Below are 16724 nucleotides of genomic sequence, written 5' to 3'. Positions count from 1 at the left end.
ATGCCTAGCCAACATGCACTTCAGGATGCGCAGCTGCGGACATGAATTGCATATGTAGTGTAAAGGTTGCAATGAATAAGGCACCTTGATCTGAATAGAACACATGGAATACAAGCGTGCGTTGCAGGGGCGCAGTGGCCTTTATGCTCTTGTGTTTTTACGCGCTTTTGTGCTTTTATGGGTCGCCCTCCCAACTCGCACTTCCATACCTTTCGCGGTGTTTTAAAAATACTTCGCCACGGTCAGGAGATTTCGTACTTTCACGATCTGTTCTAGGATGTTCACGGTTACTCTGCACCGAATAAGGACATCATAAGTGTCTCATGAAATGAAAAAAACTGCTTAGAAATATTTCGGGTTCATGTATTCCTATGGGCGCTAACCATATTTTTCACCCCCAGTCGGCTGCGACGCCGCGAGCGCCCCCTTTGTTTGTAAACACGGTGTTGGTCTATATCGCTGCAAACGCCTCTGTTAATGATTAAAGAGATCGTTACAGTGCAACTTTTAGCTGAGCTCCCGAAAAAGAGAAGTAAATGTGCAATGCTGGTGGACAAATTAGTCAGGTTTAAATCAAAGGTAAACATTAAATGTGCAGCTGTTGGTGCAGTGAATAGATGAATGTAATTGAAGTAGACACTTAGAAGGTATAAGACTGTGAATAATGACTTTGAAATTTATTAATACTAAGCATTAGTCAAAGAAATGAACGTGGATTAAAATTATTCTACAAAATAAACATTGATTTAGAATGATGCAGCCAAATTAGATTGGCTTAAAATAACGCAGCAAAATTAACGCTTTCCGAAAATAACTAATCAAAATAAAGCTCTTCAAACAAACGGGCACTCAAATGAGCTACGAAATTAGTTGTAAAGGTCTTTAATGCGGTAATCCTTGGTTAAGCTCAGTAGGAAGGCGTATACATTCGCACCTTCTCCGAATAAATTGCCACTAAAGCTTTACTTTGCTCATACCGCCTTTTCACCGGTTTCGTTTGAAAGGACTATATACTGTCGACCTGCTGGTTTAGTTCGTGTTTGAGATTTAGTTAGATACCAATTTCTTACTATATTCGCCTCTAAAAGCCACAAAATGGGGCATTATAAAAAATAAACGCTTCAAAATCACTCAAGTGCACCAGAAGTTGTGTAAATTAAATGAAATGTCAGAGTGGCCTTAATATTTCTTTCTGCAGTGATTATTCAACTCCTAATATTACTGCTTATTTTACGTTCAAGTCCATTTTGAGGACAGCTGCTTATAAATAAACAGCGGCGTGGATGAACGAAAGCGGCTTAAAGTTTGAAACTTTGTGCCAACGATATTTTCATTGCGACGTAAGTTGCTGCACATTTTTCGATAGTGATGACTTTTCCAGTGAACTTCACTGACGTCGATTTCTTAGAATACTTGCGTTTTTAGACTGCGTATTGTGTGCCTATTTATTTATCTTAAATTTCTTTACGTACCTTCACGCAGCTGCAAGCTTTCGATGCTTTTGACTGGCTCCACTAAGTTACAAATATGCATCTTCTCTTTAATCTGCACCTTTGTTTCACTACCGAAAATCGCTGAATGAAAGAAGCACGCATCTGTTCTGCCATCTGCGCCGAACACAGTGATGTCGTAATGAGAACCATACGTTTCTGCAGATTTTAATGTGGCTTTCAGAGTCACATCCAGATTATTATGGAGTTTTATGCTCTTTGTTGTAATGAAAAATACATATCCAGTTAACGCGAAACGAACTTTTTTACCAAAGTAAGCTCGAGAGGAAGGAATTGTTCATTTTTATTGAAAGTTTTAGTGTCAATATTAACGGGTGCGGTGCCAGAAAATGTTTTTTTCGCAAGTTAGGAAAAGGCTGTTTAAAGCCGCCCCACCATGGTGACTACTGAGCCAGAGTACCCGGATTCGAACCAAACTGCGTTGGCGACGTTTTCGAATGCGAAACGCAGAGTGCGTCCGTGTGCTGTGCGATGTCAGCGCACGTTAAATATCCCCAGGTGGTCGAAATTATTCTAAAGCCCTCGACCAGAGCACTTTTGTTTCCATTTTTCGCCTATTCTCTTCTGCTTCCTTCACGGCGCACCTGAGGTGTTCTGCGTTACCGCTCCCTTAATAACCACATTTATGATCTTTAAGACACCATAAAACGCCACTTTACATGAACAGGTTTCGCAAAATGTGTGGTATAATATTGGGTTTCTCAGATACGTGCGAAATACCGCACTATAGCATCGCTTGGTCGTGTATTCCCGAATAATAACTGCATAAAATAGGCATCCAAGGAGGACCTTTAGTTTGTAAATGTATGATATTTTATCGTTTGCGTCATCTGCTTTCTATTCATACTGATATGTGGCACTCCGTGAGCAAAACAGCTCACTTTCGAAGAAGCGCATTCAATCCCAGTGCGCTCTCCTGAAGCGCGATGAGAAGAGTGCGCCCAAATCCCGTAGCAGACGACATGGTTGTCTCTACCCTAGGAGAGAACGTTTGCGTAGAGAACGCGCGTCGAGGCACTCTATAGTGCACACAACGAAGTGCAGCCAGTGCAGCTACCAACCGCCGCAGAGCTTGACACCACTCTCAGCCATTCATTAATTTCAGCATGCACCAACTGGCCCAAGAGCTAACGTTATTGCATGTCTCGTGATTGCACTGCCACTGCTACCACCTGACAACTGCTAGCTCACCTGTAAGCTCAGCCTTGCCACGTGGCAGCTCATGACATCACACGCCCTGGCGACCAATCAGTACTAGGCTATGTCACCTGCAACCGCCACCATCTAAAACCACTGTCAATTCAGCCGTGTAACGTGCTCTTGGACAACATATGAAAGAAGCCAACAATCAGCGTGGCCAAGGAAAGCGTAGGGATGGTTTAAGAAAAAAAAAAATTCTGCCATCAGTACACTAATTATGTTGATCGTGAAACGTAAAGAAATGCGCAGACTTAGGCAAATGACACACACATGAGTGCATACTTCCAACTGACTTTCTTTTATACCAGAAGCACAATTTTATAGTTTTGGTCTCCTGCGCATGCTTACAGGCTATTACCAAAGAGTGATGAATCAAGCTGCGATGTGAATGATGTAAGATATGCCATCTCTTTCTCAGACAACGAATCGACGGCGTACTTACGTAATTATTTCGTGGGTAAAATTACCTACAACCTTCGGAACGTCACACAATATAAGCCCAGCAATCAGCTCTACGCCATAGTACGTGACCCTGATTTCCTGACGCAGTACACACCAGGGAGTTTTTGCTCAGGGGACTCTGGGGCTCTCGCTCTAAAGTTAATTCGTGTACCTTGCTAACTGGCAACGATCTAAGTAGCATAAATCAACCAAGGCCGCCTCGATCGAGTAACTGTAGTGAATTGACCATCAACTGATTATGGTAGGAAATAAATCACCGGAGCTTCCCTTAAACGTCCAGAAACGGCTCATGAGCAGTTAGGATTCTCGTAGAAGAAAACTTCGCAATAATTTGAACCTTACGGGGTTCTTTAACATGCGTTGATAGCACCCAGCCCATGATCATTTTTGTGCGTCGCTACAACCTAAACACGGTCACCACAGCCGGGATGGAACCCGGGACCTTGGCATCTGCAGCTGAACGCCAAAGCCACACATCCACTGCGGCGGCAACGTCTCTGTTTCTATATATTGGAAGCCTTGCGGTCAGCGCATAGCCCTGTTCATATGCTTGCCCCGCCGTGAGTTGTTCTGTGTGCTCGATAAATTTTTCCCACCTGACGCAAGTGACGAACATATTGAACCACAAATGACTTAGAAGCGAAGAAGCTTCAGTGGCGCCTTAATTTTCACCAGTGATCGACTTCGCTGATACATACTTAAATTACCAACCTCCTCGAAGACTTTCATGCCCAGGGAGTATTGCAGCTACAATACAGCTCTAAGAGCACGAAACATCACGCTTGAGATATTTAAGACGATGTGTGACGGCACGTAGTCAAGACAAACTTAAATAAACTAGTGGTTGGATTTCTACTTCTCGGCATGTCTAGGTGCAGAAAAATCTGAACTTACCTGTTTTACCAATTAAGGTTCTACGAATAGAGCGAATTTCTTGTGTGCGGATTTGGCCTTGTGGCTGCTGCTGCAAGACCACATGGTGTGTGCCTGTATTAGCGAAGGAGCTTTGAACAGATGACGCAGCATAGCTCTCATTTACTACTGGATGCTTGACTTTCACACTCTTTAGAATGATGCCAAACGATAAGGGATTCGAAAGGAAGCTGTCTGACATGAAATTGTTATGCCGACGGAGACAGAAAAAAATTGGAACGAATTACATACGCTGAACCAATTATAGTGAGAAAGCAGGGACTTCTTTCCGTCTCACTTGTTTTAACCCTGTGTAATTGCAGTTTTTTACACGATACTTAACTGATGCAAACTTTCTGTGGTTATGGGCACGGCGCGCTGCAGTTTCAGCTGTACATGTGGCGCCATCTGTGAGCCGCTGCGTCAAATGGCGGAGGTTTAACCGTTGTCTCCGCGATCAGCTCCGGCGCGTCGGCGCGTTTGATTGCGGAGGCCACGGGTTTATTAATTTTTATGGCGCCATTTGGTAACCGTTCCATAAAATGGTTAACGTTGCTTAAACCTGGTTTTATTAGCGAAATCACCTCGCATGCGCATACTTTCCTGTGTGTTCTGTTGAATTTGTCAAGAACAGGTAATAATAAAAAAAAAAAAAAACGCTCGGTAATTGAACCGGAGTACCCGGGTTCGGACCCGACCAGATCAAATCCGCTGCGATTGTGTTTTGTTAGTGTGGAAGCACTACAAGAGGTCAGGGTCAGTATGCGGTAACTGGTCAGGTATATAGACTCCACCACGTCCTTTGCTGGATGACAAACTTGAAATATTCGTTGGGGAGACTGGCGCGCTAGAGCGGCTATATTGAACTTAGTTTTGAATTATTCACGCAAGGCCACGTGGTTGTGACTTCACGAAACTACTTCGCTAGCGACGGCATAAACAAGATCGGTCAAGATTCTTCGTCGGTGATGTTCCAGGTACGAGTCCTTTCGCACTAATACAACCGAGCTAATGAATATCTTTCATCTGTACTTTATTCAACAACCTTTAGGATTGATAGAAAGGGAGCTGCGAATCAGGAAATAACATTTTCTTTTAGTGACACATTTTATCGCCTTCGTAGTAACCATGCACTAGTTGTTTAACCATCTCCTGTCATCATTACGGGTGTGCATTTGCATCGCACACAATGAAGGCGCCTTAAATTGACTGCCAGAACGAGTCCGTCTAGCTTTTATTGTTCATTAAAAATCTCATCCGCGATTCCTTCCGGTCACGTTGCATGATGTTTGGCCAGCAGTACAAGTTGCACAGCGCATAACATAAAAATTGATTTAAGAAAAATTTACCGTTACAGGGCTCGAACTTGCATCGTCAGGAGGAGCAGGAATTTCGTCATCACCGTTCGGAAGAGAAGAGTGGTGTAGTTTATTCTTGAATAACAATGCGCAGCTACTTTCCTGTATTCCACTTCCTTATTTATCCGCTTGCACCTATAAAAGCACCCGCTTCTGTGGAAAACGAGTCTATCATCACAGTAATATATCGGCACGGGCCCCACAAGCTTTGTCCCGAGTGTATTTTGAACGGTCATGTATTGGATGTAACTTAATATCGTGTTTCACTTGCGTCATATCCTGATGCTGCGTGTCCTGAATAATAAACCGTGCAGCTATCTTTACACATGACAGCTTCCATAATTTTGGCACGGTCAGTAAACTGATTGCGTGGATTCCAGTGATGCAGCGATTTTAAGCAGGATGATAATCTGGTCATTGTATATCATTTCATTTATTTTACCCTCAAGGTTTTCACATTACAAAGGAGGGGGGGGGGGCAATAAAACAAAACAAAGGCAATTGCACGAAGAAGCTCGATGCAAAACAATAGTGTTCAAAACAGCTCAACACGAAGTTCAATATAAAAAGAATACAGGCATACAGGAGTCAGCAAAAAAAACAATCAAACGAACATCCGAAGTATAATGAGAACATATTCGAAATGTACGTCGGGATTACTAAATTGGGTCTCCGGTATGCACTCAAAGGAGGAAGAGGGTTTGCTTAAACCAGGAATCATCATCGAATTCGTTAAGAATGCTTATAAAGCTGCATGTCTGAAAATTAATCGCGTAACAGTGTTTACTATAAAAAGAATAAATGCAAATTAACAGTAATGAAGGAGGTAAAGGCCAGGAGGATGAAGAGCGCAAACACAAAATGTGCAGTCAATTTTTACAAAATATACACAGTGCTTGTTACTAAGTAAAAGACGTTCACCACTTGCAACTATAAGGAGGTAAAAGCCAGGAGGATGAAGAGCGCAAACACAAAATGTGCAGTCAATTTTTACAAAATATACACAGTGCTTGTTACTAAGTAAAAGACGTTCACCACTTGCAACTATTCTGCTGCGAAAAAAAGTAATTGAAAAACCAATAAATTATGCGCATATAACAGGAAACGATGGTGTAGTTTTCTGCATGCGTTACTTTTAGTCGGATGGCCAAGTTAAGATTTCGGCCCGACACCTAGCGTCATTCTTCGGCGGCCGGAAAGAGAACAAATTGCGAGGTCTGACAAAACACAGAAACATACAATGTCCATCTCTCAACATGGATTCCTCGATCTCCATTCGAGAAGCAAGCAAAACATATCGATAGGAGTTAAGGCAGCCTACGACAGACCTCGCCCTCCCTAGAGATGCAAGCAAAACACCTGAATGGGAGTTAAGGCTGCCTACGACAGACCTCGCTCTCCCTCGAGAAGCAAGTGAAACACCTGAATGGGAGTTAAGGCTGCCTACGACAGACCTCGCTCTCCCTCGAGAAGCAAGTGAAACACCTGAATGGGAGTTAAGGCTGCTTACGAAAGACCTTGCTTTTCCTATCGCAGGGTTCACATGTCAAGTTACGCTTATCCTGACCCCCCCCCCCCCATCCCCCCACATCCTACATACACACTCGAGTATCAACTGGTGGAGTATGGCGAAGTTTACGAAGATGCAGCATCTTCGAGAACCCCGATAAGCAGCCACTTCTGTGAAGAGACCGCCGTTGGAGGCGAGCGATTGCAGGCGAGGAGCGGGCCAAGGTAGAGTCGCCCTTGTGTGCACTTACCTCGGCTGTGTAAGCGCAGCAGCCATGCAGTTGCCTTCCTGTTATCGATATTTCCGAAAATACGGTTGCACTGCGTCTACTCCGTTCTGTAGCTTAGAGGCTGTCGCGCTCGGCTGCTGGCAGGGGTTTCACTAGTAACTGAAATTGGAGGGGTGTCTATATATAGTGGGCGAGGGGGTGGGGGGGGGGGGGGGGGGAGGGGGTATGTCGGGCGTTGATGAGAAAGAAGATTGCTGCGAATTAAAGGCTGCCTTGATATTCCGATGCATAATAAACAATGCCCGGTAGTTGAATTTAACCTGGAGCTTTTCACACGGCGTACACCATCACCCACAGCTTTGGTTATTTGGTTCCAAATAATCTATTATAATTTCTTGCAGTGCCACGATAACTAACAACTCGTGCCAGCCAGCTGAAGAGTGTGCTAGAAAGGAAAAAAAAAACAACAAGTTGGGCCCACTCATCGAGCATACAACGCAGAATAATCACTTGGGATTCATCCACATGATGGTTCAGGGTGTGTTCTGTATGCCGACTCATGCCGAAAAAAAAGTATCAGCGGTTAAATTTGGTTAAACCGAAGGTCGAGCTTCCGGAATTTCGTGTCGAAGCAGTGTGACAGGGTAGCTGACATTACGCGAACATACTGTCGCCAGATAGAGTCGACCAAATGTTTCCGCAGTGTGAACCGGCCTCCCACGTTGGCTGAACAGACACTTAGAGAGGAGAACTCAGGACTCTAAGCAGAACTAGCGAAATGCACATAACATCCCACTAGGTTGCATGCTAGGATGCCGATAATAGACACACCTAGTATCACCACCGTCACAACCTCGAACCTCACTGCGGAGTCTCGCCTACTCGCCCATGCACGTATATACCCATGCACGTATATACTCATGCACGTAGACCAAAAACAGGGTTCTAGAGCTAAGGCACCACCCCTAAATGATGCCCAGCATGCTGTCGTCTCAGGGATTAGAAACAACACCGCCAACCTTACCAACGGGTCGCAGAGTACACCACGGGCCTCCTCCATTTCAATAGAGAACCTTTCAAATCGGGACCTTCAAAAGCGGGTAGAAGCGATCGTTCACGAATCCCTTCGTGGAGAAGATAGCGCAACAACTTCTAGAGCTCGTTGTCGCTAGACTTGACGCCACAGAAGTAAACTTGAACAGAAAGAGGCCCTTCATTTCAAAACTTAAATTCAATGAGATGAGGGTCAAAAGTAAAATTCCAGAACTCAAGATTCACGGTCTCACAACACTACCCAAAACAGTAAGCCGTACCAACCGCAGGCCGGTTTTAGTGAAAGCATTAAATAAGTTCCGCCGCTTGGTTCGACTTCACCAACCTTCACCCCCGATGGCGCCACAACATGGAGTCCAGACCCTACAATGGAACTGCAGGGGCTATAAAAAGAAAAGAGCATCATTACAGCAATACAATTATACTGTGAGCCCCCAGCTTGAAATTGTAGCCCTTAAGGACGTTAACACTGAGGCAAAACTCACTTCCTATAGTACACACCAAACTAACCCTTCAACGTGTATTTTGATTCACAAGAACTGCACAGCGTTTGTAATATATATTTAGAACCCACAAAGAGATAGAGTATACCTTGATTGAACTATTACTAAGTACGCGCACGAGTAAGAGCGCGTTTGTGCTAAATATCTATAGTCGACCGCAGCACCGAATGACGACCTTTGAGGGAATCTTTCAAAAGGCCGCAACCATAGCGAAAGCAAATCCTCTCGTTATAATCGAGGATTTCAAAGCACATAGCTGCATGTGGGGCTGCAGTAAGAAGGCAGTGAAAGGTCGTAAATTAGCGACGACGATTTCTGACGTCGCCCTGACGTTACTCACGGACCCACAGCATCCCATGCGAATCGGGAACAGCGTCTCTATAGATACATGCCTTCACCTTTCGTTAGTAAAGAATGCCAAGCACTACGAAGGGCACAATACGCAGTAAACTATAAGTAGCGATCACTGCATACTCCACATTTGCTTTGCATCTAACAAACATCGCACACGCCTGGGACAAGCTCGCATCATGGATTTGACGCGGTTCCGTGCCGCGGAGACGCATATCCTATAACCACAATAATCGAAAACTACGAAACATGGGTCCAAACCCTCGTCAACACCAATGAAAAATTCGCACGTACATTGAAAACTTCTAGACACCCCTGCGATCAATAATAATTCCTCTTTAATCTCTGGGAAGCCAGACGAAGTCTCACAGGACGGTGGAAAAAGCAACTCCACAACTGCAAGCTTAAACTTAAAATAGCACGCGAATAGCACCTAACCTTGAAAAACCTTCAAAGCACATTTCTTGGAAGAAGGCAGCAGAGCAGGTAACAACACAAAGCGTAAGAGGCACACACACGCACACAAGAACAACGCTGCTTGTGTGCGTGTGTGTGTGCCTTTTACGCTTTGTGTTGTTACTACTCTGCTGCCTTCTTCCAAGAGATGTGTGACCAACTAGCTCAGCGTTCGACTCTATTATTGTTTCTCTTCAAAGCACGCACTGCGGAGTCCGCACTTATATCTTCCTCAAGGAATTTCCACAAAATAATCAATTCCTGCAAAATCATCAGTGTGGCCGATAATATGCAAACCCATCCACGAGGGCCCGAGGGGCACACTACAAGGAGCGGTACTATCCCTACTTCTTTTTAACATGACCTTTTTGCACCTACCGGAACGACTCAACGCCATAGAAGGCGTACGCCATGCCCTGTATGCAGATGACATCACTGTTTAGGCAACAAGAGGTGACGCAGGACAGATCGAGGATGCAATCCAAAAAAAAAAAAAAAAGCCACCGACACTGTGCAGAACCACGTCACTACTGCGGACTCGGCAGTTCTTCTACCAAGTCAGAACTTCTAGTCATGCGCCCCTGTTGCATCAACGAACCGATCCAAATTAAGATCCACGATACATCCACTTTCGAAGCTGACACCATTCGCATCCCCGGCCTGTACATTAGCAACAAAGGGGTCAACGTGACAGCTATTGCTAAGCTCCGGACGACGTGTGGACAAGCCAGCAGAATGACCTCACGTATTACGACCAAGAAGAATGGTATGAGAGAACGACATGCTGCGACTGATCCAGGCCTTTATCGTCAGCTGCATAACCTACGTAACCCCGTACCTCAAGCTACGAAAGAACGACTTCAAGCAACTCGCTACCATACTTCGCATAGCCTACAAGCTAGCGCTGTGGCTACCACTCACCGCGTATATCAAATTCGACGTCAGCGTCAGCGTCGAACGGCTATGTCAGAATCAGCCTGCTGGGACCCTGGCATCCACGTTAATTTATATGTGGTCTGGGGAAGAAGAAAAAGAGAAGAAGAAGAACGCTCGATCACCCGCAGCCAATGCTTTCGCTCAATATTTGGTTCAGCAGCGTTGAACCCTTGTAATTTTTTTGTTGTTTGGTTTATCCCGTGAAGAGAGTTATCTCGCATATGCCCATTTTTCGTGAACAATCGCGGTCATCTTGGAAGGGTAGTGCGACCTACCTCGCGTCAATTATATCAGGGTAGTATATCGGGCGCATGTGTGAGATAACTGCTGCGAGATTACTGCGTGTGATTGATTGCACAGAGACTACTGTCATGAACCGAAGGCGATAAGGTCGCGCGGCGGAAGTGGTAAATAAAGTGCCCTGATAAGGTATGCTTAGTATGCGCGCGACATGTGCATGCTCAGACTCCACCCACGTACAGCTTAGAGGCTGTATGAAGGGTTTGGGCGCATAGATTTGCTTTCTTAGGAAGTATAGCTTCTTTCGGGAGCACTCCATTTTGCCTGAAAATAATTTCCTAAAAAAGGAAGCGAAGTCACGAATAAGAATACACAGTATTTTAAGCACTCGTGCATGATACTGATGGGTGCCAACAGGCGTTCCGACTCCGTATATAAAACGGCGAATATCTGGTTGTATATACAGCTTTTATTAGCAAATTGTAATAATGAGAAAAGGGAAGCCCCCTGAGCTGCTTTTAAAACAGCGAAATACTTACTGGCGCAACTAAAAAAATATGCAGATAATTTTTTCCAAAATTTTAACGACGACCGCGTTCGGGCGAGTTGGTTTACCATCGATAGTGGAAGCGCAAAGAAAAACAAATAATTTTGGCTTAGTAATTGTCTTTCTTCTCGCTTTCCCGATAAACACGATATTTGAACATCGTCAGAAAGCTGTGCTGCACAGGTTTTGCTCTTACTGCGGGACTTGCCGTTACCTCGGCAATGCATTGATATATATTCAGCTGCTTCACAAGTAGCCTTGCTCCGAGGGCAGTGGCTTACGGATTAGTGCGTTTGCGCAAGTATTTGCGGTACCTCTCTCCCTCCACAACCGCGTCCCTAATGACCTGAGACGCTTTCCGATGTTAAATGCCAAACGCCAAACCACATTCGTCCCCATTTCATAATGGACGCATGGTCTATAGACGAATGGTCGGACAATATACTGCGCAGTTTCGGAATGGGCGTTCGTGTCCTCTACGCTCTGAGCTAGCACTTCAACTTACGCCGCAGATGCATATGATAGAACGGGTGCGTTCTCTTTGCGTGCTTATTCTGCATTACAAAAACACACGTTCCCTCAACGCAGAAAGCACTGTCACTATTTATTTTTCCCTTCGGCTATTTAATTTTGTTCTCCCTTTTATATCCGTGTGTTGACGCTTCGCAGGAACACCTGTGCAGCCGCTTTTGCAACAGCTATGCAGGCCAAGTATAGAGGACAGGGTCTGCAGACAGAAAACAGGGCGGCAGTGCGGCGAATCGCCAATTGCTTTGTCTCTCTGCGAAAGCTGCAGCTCCACTTTTTTACGATAACTGCTGACAATGGCATGCATCATGTGGCTCACTCTATACTCGCCGCACAGTCGCAGTATTTTGATTGATGCTCAGGTCCCTAAGCAGTGACTGTCTAACCACGCACCTGCATTAATTTATACGCCCCCTCCTCTCCCTTTCACCTGCGCTGTACATGGATGCACGGTTGACTTTCGTAACGCCCCGAAACCGGAATCTGCCCCGGTTATCTCGAAGAACTATCTTTCGTAGTAATATTTCGGGGTTGGAGGCTATCCGAAGACGTGCTTAAGGGTGGTACAGGGATTATGTACGGGCTGAGCTGAACTCCCTCTGCACTAACTCAACACCGATAAGATATCGCAAAAAACAAATGCAGCCTCCGAACAGCTCGCGCTGAATATCTGTGCTGCACAATTTAGGATGCACCAGTGCAGCGACTCTAGCAGAATACACATGAAGTTGTCCCTTCTTGGGAGAAGCCTCGACCTATAGAGCGAATCTACCTGCATTAAAACTGCATCGCCATGTGGACGAATTTAGGACCGATTTCGGACCAAGTGACGTCCCACTTTCGGTTTGACACTCTGCTTTTGGTGGCATGGCGAAGGTCCACGTTTTATCTGCTTATCACCCCTTGGAAACCGGAAGGTTGGCACAGGTGGTGACAAGCGGATTGATTAGACGGTGTTCTTCGCCATGCTGTTAGTTACAATTACCGCAGTGCTGTGTTCGCCAGCACGACGTACAGCTGGCCAGGCGGGGACCAGAATGGGACTCCACTCCACGCAGTCGCTTGTATTCCCTTCCACCACCTGTAACCGTCGCTCTGAGAATAATGAAGCAAAAACGAACGGATAGGACAGGGAACGAGAAGAACGTACCCCAATATAATTTTGCTATTACAGGGCGAACCTTGATTAGCTTATCAATGATACTCAAGCTTAATAAACGACCTACGAATTACATCATTAGGTAGTCATGAGACAACTCTGCGGAGATCAATATTCATCGCTTAAACAAATCTTATGCCTAGCATTTTGCTGTCACCGAAGTATAGCTACATATTGCCACCTGGTGTCCCTGATGTTCTCAGGTGGCACCTGGAAGAAAAGGACGCCGAAGTTGTCTCGCGTGCTGTGCGCGGAACTTTGCCTGCTGGTTCAGCTTCGTCCCGTCGTCTTAGTCACGTCTAGCCCTGTTGTCCGTGACAATATAGTGACGATTGACCGGGGGTCGGCTTCTCATATCTGGTTACATCTTAGAGCGATTTATAGTTGCTGGGCGGAGTAAAGCGGGTTCAGGTAATGGACCCGTCTCCGCCCACAGATTAGACTTCACGTGGCATCTCTCTTCTGGGCAATAATTAAGGTCTATGCCTAGCCAGCGGGAAACTCACGTAATGACGTCGCGTTTAGTCAGTAGTTGATCCTCTGGTACCTGCCGAGGGGCTGAGTTGTCGCAGTACCGTGTGCAAGGGAATTAACCATGATATCACGGCAGTTGGCCGATGCTGTTTATCCATTCAAAATTTCCCTACTTTATATCTTACAAATGCAGAAATAAGTAACTGCTGGTCCGACGCGAACCTGACCAGTCTGGCTAGCAGTCCGTCGCGTGAATCAATGGGACATGAATAAATATTAACTGATCGGTTTTTCGATGCCCGTGCAGCTCTGTAGGCGGTAACGCAGGCCATAGTAGAGGGCTCCAGAATAATTTCCGCGACCTGTTGACGCATTTGGTAACGTTTTCTTTCGTACATCTCTGGTCCTTCACGTCGTGTGCCTCGACTTTCGTCATCAGGGCACCGCGATCAATCACATACGCTCAAAAAAAAGAGAAAAATGACCAAAAACATTGTTATAAACAGCTTAGCCTCTGTCATATCGGGGGATAATTAAACAACTGCTAAGCACTCGGTTATGACAGGACGTTACGGTTGCCGTATCCTGGTTGAGATGGTTATAATGGCGGTTTTACACACATCATAAACCGCACCGTCTACTCAAAACGTGCGCTTCGTTCAACTTCTGTCAGTGGCGCGCATGCTTCTAGAGTACAGGTGATGCGAAAAGCGCCTTGTATGTATCGCGCTTTCCTATTGGCGCTTTGTTTTTGCAGCTGCACTGCTTCTTTGTTCCACATGCGCGGCTTCTGTGTTTTCCTTCGCCCTCGTTCGCTCTTCTTAATCGAAGAATTCTTCATGGTGCCCACGCTTCAGCCTCCTCCCCGTCTAGTACCGTGCTGTGAGTACGGCGTGCAATCGTCCTCGGCAGTCCGTGCGCAAAGCTGCGCGCCCTCGATGGCGGAGGCAAGGGTCCGGTGGCGGCAGCAATTCGTGTCCGCGCACGGCACGGAGACGCGTGCTCTCCATGCGACTCCTTGGGAGCCGGGTGCAGCGACCTGAGGCCCGTGTGCAGCGCGGCACTTATCTGCTGAGACGGCGACAGTAGCGAGCACAAGGCATCCCCTCCTGATCGGCCGACATACCACGCTTCAGTTCCGTCTCATTGACGCAGCCGCCGCAACCTTATTCGGCGACGCCCCTTCGAAAGAGGCCTGACTGCAGGCGACGACGCCTACAAAGTCAGAAACAGCAACCAACAGCCGTAACTCCTCGGGTGAGCACCTTGTTTGTTTGTTTTTCTTCGCTATCTCGCTGCCACCTGCGGTGCGGTGGACCGGAAAGCGCGCGGTGGCGGCTACAGCTGTGCATGCATTGTTTGCTGCCTTGCGCATGCCTGACGGATCTCGGCCTGTAGTTCGCGCCCGTGCGCGTACACCAGCTGCCTCCTCAGCACCCGCGGTTATCTGGAGCGGCGCTGAGCTGCGAGAAAGGGCGAGAGTGAAACAATAAGCGGCGCGCCGAAGTTGACGCGAATATGCGCGCATCTACGCTAAATAATTTTCCACGCTATTCCGGTAGGTCGAGCTGGAGGAAACGGAACAGGATCCGTTACCAGAATGAGGCGAACATCGCCGAGGACTCAGACATCAAGCCGTGCAGACGCGAAGCATATGTACGAACCAGCTTCGGGGCACGCAACGCCGTACAAGACTAGAGAACACTGAGCAGAGCCACTTGCAACATGTTTCATTGAAGCCGAAATCGACAGATGCATGATTTTCAGCGAGATGCGGTCGTGTTGTACCCTTTTGTAATGGGGCACGACGTCGCGGCGAACGATGTCTGTTCTATAACATCGATGTAATCTTTACCGTCATCGTAACGGAATAAAATAAACTCAGCGTAGGGCAGCAGGGGAAGGAATATTGAATTGACCAGGGCATTGAATGACTACTATCGTTGCTCCCCGCACGTGGCAACGTGATGCGTCTGTACGCTATGCTTTGTGTGTGCGGACATGTTGCCCCGCTTAGCTGACACCAGCTGCGCTGACCTTGCCCCTGTCGCTGACACGGGCTTCCTCGCGCGCCGTGATTGCAAATGGGAAGGCGGAACAACCGACAAAGCTTTCTCGCTCAGAAATTTCCTGTTTTGCCCAGATTACATACATCATACATACATACATACATACATACATACATACATACATACATACATATACATACATACATATACATACATACATACATACATACATACATACATACATACATACATACATACATACATACATACATACATACATACATACATACATACATACAAGGCTGAAGATAAGGGTCTGCCACGCGCCTGCGAAAACCCCCCAAAAACACTGTTTCGTTTTTCTTTTCGTGCTGATGGGCTTAGTCGCGGGATAAAATCCCCGCCACGGCCCCTGAAATCGCGAATATCAATCTCGGTCACGGAGGCCGCATTTTCATGGTGATGATACTAAAAAGTGCCCATGAGCTTGAGATGCCAGCGCAGGCTGAAGATTCCGATGTGGTTCCGATGTGGTTCCCACTACGACATGCCTGAAACCTCAGCGCTGTTTCGCTCCGTGAAATCAATTCGTTGCGTTCAACTAGGGAGACAAGGCATGACAGTGGCTCAGGCCTGGTCGAATGCATGAAATTGCTGGCGCGTGGACACGATTTGCAATTTCATTTCGCCAGTGCCTTGCCGAAAGCGGTAGCCAACCTCTTCAACAACTTCTCACTATGAGTGCGGCCTAAAGTTGGTTCGTTATCAGTGCAATGCAGAGCGCAGCGGGGATCAGGCACTCCGCATGTGTTTTACTCCGTCTGTCCAGTCTCCGTCGCTTCCGTTCTGTTTCGATTTCGTCACGCTGCGAAACTGCCTTATCAGACCTTATAATCTTACGCACAGATATCTGTGGCGATTGTTGAGCGGATGCTCTGATATGGAGTAGGGTAGAGGCAGAGGCGCCACCGTGCTGCGTTGCGTGATCTGCGGCTTCTTTTCTTACCTGCCGCCTGTGCGGCCTAAAGCTGACAAACTCGGAGCAAGGTCCAATAGTGACGCTGTAACTTTCCGTAGCGCACATGGGAGTCATTGCTTTATAAGGTCGACAGCAAAGATTGTGATGAGCCATTGATAAGATAAGATGGTTGCCGGCTTCTAGGTCTCGATATTCGAACTAATCTGATAAATACCATGCCTTGTTTATCGGCATCGGCGGACAACTGGACAGGAAAAATCCAGTCATCGCTTTTTTCTTGGGCGCGAAGTGTTGTTTGTGGCTGCCA

General features: G+C 46.4%; 1 protein-coding gene across 1 annotated transcript in view; it reads left to right on the top strand.

Annotated features, from left to right (window-relative positions):
* Positions 1-14224: 14224 nt before the first annotated feature.
* LOC146191115 (proton-coupled zinc antiporter SLC30A2-like) overlaps positions 14225-16724 on the top strand; it is a 95418-nt gene continuing 92918 nt past the window's right edge. The window contains exon 1 of the mRNA XM_084601594.1: positions 14225-14686. The gene's annotated coding sequence lies outside the window, so the exon portion shown is untranslated. The remainder of the gene's footprint in view (positions 14687-16724) is intronic.

This window comes from Amblyomma maculatum, chromosome 4 (assembly GCF_055883805.1).
Source record: "Amblyomma maculatum isolate TAMU_Amacu chromosome 4, ASM5588380v1, whole genome shotgun sequence".
NCBI classification, from domain to species: Eukaryota; Metazoa; Arthropoda; class Arachnida; order Ixodida; family Ixodidae; genus Amblyomma; species Amblyomma maculatum.
This window is presented reverse-complemented; position numbering and strand designations above follow the sequence as displayed.